Source organism: Balaenoptera ricei, chromosome 12 (assembly GCF_028023285.1).
Source record: "Balaenoptera ricei isolate mBalRic1 chromosome 12, mBalRic1.hap2, whole genome shotgun sequence".
Lineage (NCBI taxonomy): Eukaryota > Metazoa > Chordata > Mammalia > Artiodactyla > Balaenopteridae > Balaenoptera > Balaenoptera ricei.
In genome coordinates this window covers 51,966,486-51,978,791 of record NC_082650.1, presented here as the reverse complement: position 1 = coordinate 51,978,791, position 12,306 = coordinate 51,966,486, and the positions used below count along the sequence as shown (strand labels likewise).

General features: G+C 38.7%; 1 protein-coding gene and 1 pseudogene across 6 annotated transcripts in view; both read left to right on the top strand.

Moving 5' to 3' along the window:
- AFG1L (AFG1 like ATPase) overlaps positions 1–12,306 on the top strand; it is a 239,307-nt gene that overhangs the window by 33,316 nt on the left and 193,685 nt on the right. The gene's annotated exons all lie outside the window — the stretch shown is intronic.
- LOC132376328 (large ribosomal subunit protein eL42-like) lies at positions 6,994–7,300 on the top strand (annotated as a pseudogene).

Sequence of the window (12,306 nt, the reverse complement as noted above, 5' to 3'; positions counted from 1 at the left end):
TTAATTTATTTATTTATTTAGGCTGTGGTGGGTCTTCGTTTCTGTGCGAGGGCTTTCTCCAGTTGCGGAGAGCGGGGGCCACTCTTCATCGCGGTGCGCGGGCCTCTCACTGTCGCGGCCTCTACCGTTGCGGAGCACAGGCTCCAGACGCGCAGGCTCAGCAGTTGTGGCTCACGGGCCCAGTCGCTCCGCGGCATGTGGGATCTTCCCGGACCAGGGCTCGAACCCATGTCCCCTGCATTGGCAGGCGGACTCCCAACCACTGCGCCACCAGGGAAGCACCTATGACTCTTCTTTATTCTAGACTTTTTATCTTAATTGTAAGTGGGATCCGTTTTTTTTTTTTTTTTTTCTATTGTATTTCCAACAGGTCATTGCTAATATGTGAGAAAGATAAAGCCGTTAAAATGTTTTCCAGTATTCTCCTTTGCTTAAGAGGGGGTATAATTAAGCCACTGAGTTCTTTAAAATTCATAAGTGGCTTCCTGGAACCTTCAGGATTAAATTCAAACTGCTTATCGTTGTAAGGCCCTGTGTCACCTGGTTCCTTTATATTTTTCTAGTAGCCCAACTCTTGCCCCCTCTGCCTTTCACTTTATATCTCAATACTGAACTTGTTTCATTTTCTTTAGTACTATCCTCTCATATTTCAGAGCCTTCTCCCAGCTTAATGCATTTCCTTCCCTTCCTTCCATTTTCCCCTGGCTAACTCCTGTTTGTCCTTTTGCTCTCAATTGAAACATCACTTCCTCTGAGTACCCTTAACTTATCTCCTTAAGCTAGGTTACTAGCTTTGGCTCTGTGATCTCATAGCATCCTCCTCTTCCCTTTACTTCCTACAACACTTTGTTAAAGTTGTTTATCCACTTGTTTATATCTCCCCCAGTGCCCTGTTGGTATTTTGAGTGCAGTTACAGTGTCTATCTAGCTAGCTGTGTTTGAAGTTTTTAGTACAGAGCCTTACACTCTATAGCTGCTTTATAATTTGTGGAATTAGTTGTTGCTTATTCAGTTTTTCTATTTAATAGCTTTTCAAATGATTCTTTTCAGTATAATTAAGTTTTTGAACCTAATTGCACCTGTTGGTACTTTTATCCCATTTTGTAGCACGGCAACATCATCTTGACTGTGATACAGCACTGATTTGTCTCCTAACTTTGTGTCATCTTTGTATTTGAGGGCTAGGTCTTCATTTAGTGCCAAATTTTGTTCTCAAAACTCAAAAAGGTGTACATAAATCTAGTTAGTCAAAATTCTTAAAAGCCAGCTATGTGAAATGTAAGGGCTTTTAGATTTATATGGAAAGGAATTTCTTTCCTCTAACACTTCAACTTTGGGCTTTTAGTAAAAAAGCTGCTGACTTACAGACATAGAAAACAAACTTATGGTTACCAAAGGGGAAAGGCGGGAGGAGGGATAAATCAGGAGTTTGGGATTAACAGATACACACTACTATATATAAAATAAACAACAAGGACCTACTATATAAAACAGGGAACTGTATTCAATATCTTGTAATAGCCTATAATGGAAAAGAGTCTGAGAAAAGAATATGTATATGTATAACTGAATCACTTTGCTGTACAGCTGAAACTAACACAGCATTGTAAATCAACTATATTTCAATTTAAAAAAAATCTGCTGCTGCTGCTGCTGCCAGGTTTTACAAGAGTGCCGTTTATTAGCAGAGGCAGGTTGAGCCCAGAGTGCAGGCAGGGCAGAGCTCTAGCTGGGCCTGAGTAGGATGGAGACCCAGGAGGAGTGGGTTGTTGGTTGCTCCAGGAGGCTTGAGTACTTCAAATTAGAGGGCCTGAGAGAGGTTTGTGTTTTTTCTGTTGCCTGGCTGTGATAAATGGGAGCACAATCTTCACTTGTCTGTAGTGTTATGGTGATTTTAATGAGGACAATATCCTGGTGGTAGTTTGGGGTCACTTAGCTTGAGATCCTGTCTTGCCTATTCACTTAAATTTTCTAACATTTTGTGGTGTTTTAGTTTCCTCATTTGTAAGAAATAACAATATCTACCTTAGATTTTTTTGGAGAAGATAATATATAGAATACCTTTCAGAATTCTATCACTTATAAATTTTCAAATGAATCCAAGGTCTGCAAAGAAAACCTTAAGTTGTTAAAATGAACCTAAAGCAGATAACTTTTCTGGGTTACATGGATACCTCTTGTAATCTGTTAATTTTGTATAACATCCTTAATTCTACTGAAGTAAACACATGTAATGCCTTGAAGTAGTCAAGGCTCATCACAAATCGTATTGAATATTTCTGAACATACAACCGTCTAGGAAGGAATAATACAAAAAGATAGTTTTCTTTACCTTGAAAACTCTTTAAATTTGTATGGTCATGTGTTATCTTGCGTATCTTCAATTCTTTCCTTTAATCATAGGATACTTTTGAGCTGAGAAATCTTTACAGAGTGTTTTTGAGCTGAACCCCACTTTACTGACAAGTTGTATGTAAAATTTCTACACATTAAACTACATCTCTACTGATTTTGAGTATGAAGTTGGAGATGGATTCTCAAAAAATATTTAACCTCAGGTATTAAAACAAAAATACCTTAAGGGTGAAGCAAACCTTTAAAATAACATTTCTGAAAGGAAAATGCTTACTTTTTGTTGAAATAGTCTTTTCCACCATTTTGCTTAAGTTTCTAAAGAATATCTCTAAGACTTTCTTAACTATCTACCTTTGTGTAGAATTTGAAATTCCATTCCAATTTAAAGCACCAAAGAACACAGAGACCACACATCCCCTTTGTTGTTATTTCTCAGCTCTATGGAAACAGTGTCAACACAGTTAAGCTTTATGACATATGTTTTAGTCAGGGTTCTCCAGAGAGACAGAACCAATAAGATGTATATACATTTAGAAAGAGATTTATTATAAGGAATCAGCTCATGCAATTATGGAGGTTGACAAGTCCCAAGATCTACAGTCAGCAAGCTGGAGACCCAGAGACCCAGGAGAGTTGGTAGTGTAATTCCAGTCTGAGTCCGAAGGCCTGAGAACCAGGAGAGCCCATAGTGTAGTTCTAGTCCAAAGACTGGCAGGTTTAAGACCCATGAAGAACTGATGTTTCAGTTTGAGTCCAAAGGCAGGAGAAAACCGATGTTCCAGCTTAAAGGCAGTCAGGCGGAAGGAGTTCCCTCTTACTAAGGGGAAGGTCAGCCTTTTGTTCTATTCAGGGCTTCAAGTGATTGGATGAGGCCCACCCACATAAGGGAGAACAGTCTACTCAGTCTTCTGCTTCAGGTGTTAACCTCATCAGAAATACCCTCACTGGGGCTTCCCTGATGGCGCAGTGGTTAAGAATCCACCTGCCAATGCAGGGGACACGGGTTCGAGCCCTGGTCCGGGAAGATCCCACATGCCGTGGAGCAACTAAGCCCGTGCGCCACAACTAGTAAGGCTGCAAGCCACAACTACTGAGCCCCTGTGCTGCAACTACTGAAGGCCACGCACCTAGAGACCCTGCTCCGCAACAAGAGAAGCCACCGCAGTGAGAAGCCAGTGCACCGCAAAGAAGAGTAACCCCCGCTCGCCGCAACTAGAGAAAAGCCCACGCGTAGCAACGAAGGCCCAATACAGACAAAAATAAATTAATAAATAAATTAAATAAATTAAAAAAAAAAAAAAAGAAATACCCTCACAGACACATCCAGAATAATGTTTGACTAAATGTATAGGCACTCGATGGCCCAGTCAAGTTGCCAAATAAAATTAACTATCACAACATATGTCAAGATTATTGTTGTCCTCAGTGTGTGAGCAGCATTTCCCCTCATGTTCTTAAGGTGCTTGCAGCAGTCCAGCTGTCTTAATTTCACAGGTAAAAGTACAAAGGCAGGAAGGAATGAGTTTCTGTCCTGGTCTCCTTTTGAAGAGTATCAGGAGAAACTTTGGCAGAAGCTGACTTCCTCTTAGGCATCATTGGCTAGGATGGTGATCATGTGCCCAAGCTGCCATGATCCAGAGTCAAAATGGTGGAGTCAGGAGATAAATCTGGAGGGTATGACTCCAGAGCCCATGCTGTTTCCACTATAACATCCTGCCTCCCTGCTGGACCTGTAGGTACAAATGCTGGCTCTGCCACTACCTAGCTATGGGAACATGGACAGGTTACTTACTTAGTCCCTCTGTGCCTCAGTTTCTTCACCTTTAAGGTAGGAATATGTTAGTACCTACATCATAGGGTGGTTGTGAAGATTAAATGAATGAAGGTATGTAAAGTACTTAGAAAAGTACCTGGCACTTAGTGAGTACCCACTAAAGGTTAGCAATTGTTGCTGCTGTTGTTATTAACTATATGATCTTGGTCAGTTTACTTAACCTGCAACTTGCAGTGCTAACTCTCTGGTCCAAATCATAGACATCTCTGAACTGTACTATTGTTAAGAGTTTCCTAACTAGTCTCTCTGCTTCCACTTAAAAAAAAATTTACATATATATGTATTTTATATATATATGTATAATAGTTTTATTGAATACCATACAATATAAAACTACATACATATATAAAAATATATGTACATTATATATAATATATAATAGCATTATTGAATACCATACTATTCCTCCATTTCTGCTTTCCTTTTGCATTTCTATTATCTTATTTTCTACAAACAGATTAATCTTTTTTTTTTTTTTAATTTATTTTTATTTATTTATTGTTGGCTGTGTTGGGTCTTCGTTGCTGTGCGTGGGCTTTTCTCTAGTTGCGGCGACTGGGGGCTACTCTTCGTTGCTGCGTGCGGGCTTCTCCTTGCGGTGGCCTCTTTTGTTTTGGAACATGAGCTCTAGGCGCGCGGGCTTCAGCAGTTGTGGCACGCGGGCTCCAGAGCTCAGGCTCAGCAGCTGTGGCACAAGGGCTTAGTTGCTCCGCAGCATGTGGGATCTTACCGGACCAGGGCTCGAACCCATGTCCCCTGCATTGGCAGGCGGATTCTTAGCCACTGCACCACCAGGGAAGTCCCAGATTAATCTTTTAAAAAACAAATTGTGACACACCCCTGATCAAAACCTTCTACTTGATCTTAATCCTATCAAATTCACACTATTTACCATGGCTTACAAGACCCTACATGATCTGGTCCTTCCTCTCCTTTCCAACTTCACCTCCTTGTAACATACTCCACCTTGTTCATTTATTTATTTATTTATTTATTTATTTATTATTATTTTTCACCTTGTTCATTTAAATCAGCCACGTAAACTTTCTTTTCTTTCTTTAAAAATGTGAAGCTTATTTCCATTTTCACTTTAGGGTTTTTGCCAGAGCTCTTCGCTCTGCCTGGGAAGTTCTCCCAGATCTTCCTCAGGGCTCACTCCTTTGGGCATTCAGGTGTCAACTTATGTCACTTCCACAGGAAAGCTTTTCCTCATAATCTATAGGAGTCCTCAATCATTCCCTAGCATGGTGCTTCTCAGTCTTCAGTGTGCATATGAAACACCTATGTATTTTGTTAAAAATGCAAATTTTGATTCAGACCCCTAGGGTAGGGCCTGAGATTCCGTACTTCTGTTGAGCTCCCTGGGGATGCCATGCTGTTGGTCAGAGGTCCTAGGATATCACTCTGTTTTATTTTCACCATCATACTGATTATTATGTGATCTGTTGTTGCTCTTTATTTAATTTTTTGTCTCTCTTCCCCTTGACTGGAGGGAAGGCTCCATAAGGAAAGAAATTTGTTTTTAATTGTTGTTTCACCAGTGACATGAATAGTGCCTGAGCTATATAGTTGGTTCTTAAGAAACCTGAGTGAATGAATCAATGAACAGATTTATCCATGGATTTTTTTTTAAATTATTTTTTTTGACATCTTTATTGGAGTATAATTGCTTCACAATGGTATGTTAGTTTCTGCTTTACAACAAAGTGAATCAGCCATATGCATACATATATCCCCATATCTCTTCCCTCTTGCGTCTCCCTCCCACCCTCCCTATCCCATCCCTCTAGGTGGTCACAAAGCACCGAACCGAGCTGATCTCCCTGTGTTATGCGGCTGCTTCCCACTAGCTATCTGTTTTACATTTGGCAGTATATATAAGTCCATATCCATGGATTTTTAAGTTATTTGTATAATAGGATTATTGTGAGGAGTAAAACAAGTAATTATGTTAAGTTACTTAACCTAGTCCCTGGCACACAGTAGGTGCTCAATAAATGTGAGCTGCTATTAATAGAATTTCCTTCTAAAACTGTTTTGACAATTATTTTTAAAACAGTGGTTCTTAATCAGTTTTTGTTCACTTGTTTGAAAATCTGAAGGAATCTGTAGTATATTTAGAGATCTTACCTCAGAAGAAATGCACAAACATACACACATACACACACACAATTTTCTTTTAATTTCAGAGGGCTCTCAGACCATCCCCTCCATTCCTTGCCAATTGACTTGTCATGGACCCCAAGTCAAGACCTTGTTTAAAAAAAAAAAACCTACGTGTATATAACAATTCTTGTTAGGGCTGTTAGTGACAATTTGCCTTTTTCTAATTTCTTTTGTAATTGTTGCTGTTGAGTTGCCTCTTCTTTCTGTGTTATAGGTTACCATGTGCCATTAAGAAGAGCATAAATGTGGTTTATTATATTACTTATTATTATTATTTTTAATATTTATTTATTTATTTGGCTGCGCCGGGTCTTAGCTGTGGCACACGGGATCTTCGTTGCGGCATGTGGGATCTTTTAGTTGTGGCATGCAGGATCTAGTTCCCTGAACAGGGATCGAACCTGGGCCCCCTGCATTGGGAGCAAGGAGTCTTAACTACTGGACCACCAGAGAAGTCCCTATTATATTACTTATTAATGCCATGAGATTGTTTAAGTGGAACATATTAGCATAGACTGTAAGACTGGAGAACTTCAGAAGAATTTTTTTGTTCTAAACCTCTGTCTTCAGATGAAAACTTAAATATTGGGGGAAATCGCTTCTTCCCCTGCCGATAGCACCCCCACAAACAGACAAACATGGCGTATATCCCTGAAACTTGCCAAACTAACTGTAAGAAGCGTGCCAAGCATTAAACCCACAGAGTGACACAGGACAAGAAGGGCAAGGACTCTCTGAATGCCCAGGGAAAGCGGTCTTATGACAGGAAGCAGACTAAGCTGCTTTTCTGGAAAAAAGGCTAAAACTACAAGTGGAGATTGTGCTGAGGCTTGAATGCATTGAGCCTAGAAAGTGCTGCAGAGTTAGAGAGTACTGACTGTTAAGACCAGCAAGCATTTTGAACTGGGAGGAGATAAGAGAAAGGGCTAAGTACTCCAGTTCTAAACTTCATCTTTTTATTGTGAAGACAATACAATCTGGAGGTTATGTTCACTTCAAAAAAAAGTTGGAACAGGGGGAATTGAAGTAATAACAAATACACTCAAAGCCTGGGGAAACTCATTTATTTTCCTTGGGGAGAAAAATTGAAGTATTTGTTAAAATACTATCTAGAAAGTTATAATAGATTATTCAGATGCTAAGACATCATGATATTGACTAAATCTTATAACAAGTGGGCTATGGAGTATAGTGGGATCTTCCTTAAACTTCGTTTAGGAGAAAGTAGTGAAATACGGTACAAAATTGAGGTATTAGAACAGCTCAGACTTTTTGTGACTCTAAAATCTTCCATTTATGTTTGTAGATTAGTTTGTGGATCTTCAGAATGGCATTTTCCCACTGTCCATTTGGAGTACAATAAGACAAATTAATACAAATCAAAATAATATGGCAGCAGCATCACATAATTTGTGTACACTGATGCAGTAACAGATTTAATTTAGTGCAGCTTTTGAGAAGTCTTTTGTGATTCAATTTATACAGCTGCTGTCCAGGCCTAAGCTGGCCAATCTCTCAGCCTTGAGTGTCTTGCCTGACTGATTCTCTCTTTCTTTTTCTTTTTAAAAAGACTGATTTTTTTTTTTTTAAAAGACTGATATTTTTTAGAGCAGTTTAGGTTCACAGCAAAATTCAGAGGAAGGTACAGAGATTTCCCATATACCTCCTGCCCCCCACATGTCCCCTGTTATCAATACTCCCCAATTATCAACATCCCATACCAGAGAGGTACATTTGTTACAGTCGATGAACCTACATTGACACAGCATCGTCATCCAAAGTCCATAGTTTACAATGGTGTAGTACATTCTTGGTGTAGTACATTCTACGAATATGGACAAATGTGCAATGACACATATGCACATTAGTGTATATTTTAGGGTATTTTCACTACCCTAAAAATCCTCTGTGCTCTGCCTATTCACACCTTCTTCCTACCTACCCCCTCCCTTTGTTTACTACTGATCTTTTTACTGTCAATAGTTTTGCCTTTTCCAGAATGTCATATAATTAGAATATAGGACCTTACAGTATGTAGCTTTTTCAAATTGGTCTTTCACTTAGTTATGTGCGTTTAAGTTTTTTCCATGTGTTTTCAAGGTTTGATAGACTCATTTCTTTTTAGTGCTGAATAATATTCTATTGTCTGGATGTACCGGTTTATTTATCCATTCTCCTACTGAAGGACATCTTTGTTGCTTCCAAGTTTTGACAATTATGAATAAAACTGCTATAAATATGTGTGTGCAGGTTTTTTTGTGGACATAAATTTCCAACTTCTTTGGGTAAATACCAAGGATAATGATTGTTGGATTGTATGGTAAGAGTATGTTTAGTTTTGTAAGAAACCGCCAAACTGTCTTCTAAAGTGGCTGTACCATTTTGCATTCTCACCAGGAAAGAGAGGTCCTATTGTTCCACATACTGGGCAGCATTTGTCAGCGTTCTGGATTTTGGCCATTCTAATAGGTGTGTAGTGGTATCTCATTTTTTTTGGCCACGTCACATAGCTTGCATTCCTTGACCAGTGATTGAACCTGGGCCCTGCAGTGAAAGTGCCAAGTCCTAACCGCTGACCACCAGGGAATTCCTTCTCATTGTTCTTTTAATTTGCATTTCCCTGATGACATATGATGTGGAGATCTTTTCATATGCTTCTTTGTCATCTGTATATCTTCTTTGGTGTGGTTTCTGTTAAAGTCTTTGGCCCAGTTGTTTTTTTTTTTTTAATTTATTTTATTTTACTTTAGTTTTATTTTTGGCTGCGTTGGGTCTTCGTTGCCGCGTGTGGGCTTTCTTTAGTTGCAGCAAGCAGGGGCTACTCTTCGTTGCGGTGCGTGGGCTTCTCATTGCAGTGGCTTCTCTTGTTGCGGAGCACGGGCTCTAGGTGCGTGGGCTTCAGTAGTTGCAGCATGTGGGCTCAGTAGTTGCGGCTCGCGGGATCTAGAGCACAAGTTCAGTAGTTGTGGCGCACGGGCTTAGTTGCTCTGTGGCATGTGGGATCTTCCCAGAGCAGGGCTCGAACCTGTGTCCCCTGCATTGGCAGGTGGATTCTTAACCACTGTGCCACCAGGGAAGTCCCGTTTGGCCCAGTTTTTAATCAGATTGTTTGTTTTCTTGCTGTGAGTTTTTAGAGTTCTTTGTATATTTTGGATAATAGTCCTTTATGAGATGGGTCTTTTGCAAATATTTTCTCCCAGTCTGTGGTTTGTCTTTTGAGATCATGGCATTGTCTTTTGCAGAACTGAAGTTTTTAATTTAATGAAGTCTAGCTTATCAATGATTTCTTTCATGGATTGTGCCTTTGGTGTTGTATCTAAAAAGTCAAAGCTATACCCAAGCTCATCTAGGTTTCTCCTACGTCTCCTATATTTCTCCCATGTTATCTTCTAGGAGTTTTATAGTTTTTTCTTTTACATTTAGATCTATGATGCATTTTGAGTTAATTTTTGTGTAGGGTTTAAGGTCTGTGTCTAGATTCATTTTTTTTGCATGTGGATGTCCAGTTGTCCCAGCATCATTTGTTGAAAAGACTTATCTTTGTTCCATTGTATTGCCCTTGCTCCTTTGTCAAAGATCAATTGGCTATATTTATGTGGGCCTATTTCTGGACTCTATTATGTTCCATTGATCTATTTGTCTATTCTTTTGGCAATACCACACTGTCAGGATTATTGTAGCTTTATAGTAGGTCTGAAAGTTGGGTAGTGTCAGTCCTCCAATTTTGTTTTTCTCCTTCAGTATTGTGTTGGTTATTCTGAGTCTTTTGCTTCTTCATTTAAACTTGTGAATTATTTTGTCAGTATCCACAAAATAACTTGCTAGGATTTTAATTGGGATTCCGTTGAATCTATAGATCAAGTTGGGAAGAACTGACATTTTGACAATATTGAGTCTTCCTATACATGAACATGGACTATCTCTCCATTTTTAAGTTCTTTGATTTTGTTCATCAGAGTTTTGTAGTTTTGTTTATATAGATCTTGTACATATTTTGTTAGACTTATACCAAAGTATTTCATTTCTGGGGGGTGCTAACGTAAATGGTATTGTGTTTTTTAAAAAAATATATTTATTTATTGATTGATTTATTTTGGTTGTGCCAGGTCTTAGTTGCAACATGCAGGATCCTTTGTTGTGGCATGTGGGATCTTTAGTTGTGGCATGCGAGCTCATAGTTATGGCATGCGGGCTTCTTAGTTGCAGCATGTGGACTTCTTAGTTGCGGCATGCAGACTCTTAGTTGCGGCATGCGGACTTCTTAGTTGTGGCATGTGGACTTCTTAGTTGTGGCATGTGCACTCTTAGTTGCGGCATGCATGCAGGATCTAGTTCCCCTACAAGGGATCGAACCTGGGCTTCCTGTATTGGGAGCACGGAGTCTTACCCACTGGACCATCAGGGAAGTCCTGGTATTGTGTTTTTGTTATTTTGTTTTTTGTTTTTTCTGGTATTGTGTTTTTAATTTCACATTCCACTTGTTCATTGCAGGCATATATGAAAGCAGTTGACTTTTGTATATTAACCTTGTATCCTTACTATAATTACTTGTTAGTCCCAAGAGTTATTTTATTGATTCTTTTGTATTTTCTGTATAGATGACCATGTCATTTGGGAACAGACCATTTTATATCTTCCTTCTCAATCTGTATACCTTTTATTTCCTTTTCTTCTCTTATGGATTTATCTAGTACTATGTTGATAAGGAGTGAGGAGAGGGGACATCCTTGCCTTGTTCTTGATCTTAGTGGGAAACATCTAGTTTCTTACCATTAAGTATGATGTTCACTGTAGGTTTTTTGTAGGTATTCTTTATCAAGATGAGGAAGTTCCCTCTATTCCTAGTTTACTGAGAGTTTTTATCATGAATGTGTATAAGTTTTTGTCAGATGCTTTTTCTGCATTTATTGATCTGATCATGTGATTTTTCTTCTTTAGTCTGTTGATGCGATGGATTACATTAATTCATTTTAAAATGTTGAACCAGGGACTTCCCTGGTGGTCCAGTGGTTAAGACTCCATGATTCCACTGTAGAGGGCATGGATTTGCTCCCTGGTCAGGGAACTAAGATCCTGGATGCCACGCGGCACAGCCAAAAAAAAAAAAAAAGAAAAGAAAAAAGGTTGAACCAGCCTTGCATTCCTGGGATAATTCTCACTTGTTTATAGTGTGTAATTCTTTTTATACATTGTTGGATTTGATTTGGTAGTATTTTGTTAGGGATTTTTGCGTCTATGTTCACGAGAGATATTGGTGTAGTTTTCTTTTCTTGTAATGTCTTTGTCTTATTTTGGTATTAGGGAAATGCTGGCCTCATAGAATGAGTTAGGAAGTATTCCTTCTGCTTCTAATCCTCTGAAAGAGATTGTAGAGAATTAGTATAATTCTTTAAATGTTTGGTAGAATTCACCAGTAAACCCATCTGTGCCTGATGCTTTCTATTTTGGAAGACTATTAATTATTGATTCAGTTTCTTTAATAGATGCAGACCTATTTAGATTGTCTGTTTCTTCTTGTGTGAATTTTGGCTGATTGTGTCTTTCAAGGAATTTGTCGATTTCACCTAGGTTCTCAAATTTATGGGTTGAGTCGTTCATAGTATTCCTTTATTATCCTTTTAATGTCCATGGGATCTATAGTGATATCCCTCTTTCATTTCTGATATTAGCAATTTGTGTCCTCTCTCCTTTTTCCTTGTTAGCCTGGCCAGAGGCTTATCAATTTTATTGATCTTTTCAAAGAGCCAGTGTTTGGTTTCATTGATTTTCTCTGTTGTTTTCAGTTCCACTGATTTCTGCTCTTATTTCTTTTCTTCTGCTTACTTTGGATTTAATTTTCTTTTTCTAGTTTCTTAAGGTGGAAACTTAGATGATTGATTTTAGATCTTTCTTCTTTCTAATATATGCATTCATTGCTATAAATTTGCCTTTAATCACTGCTTTTGCTGCAT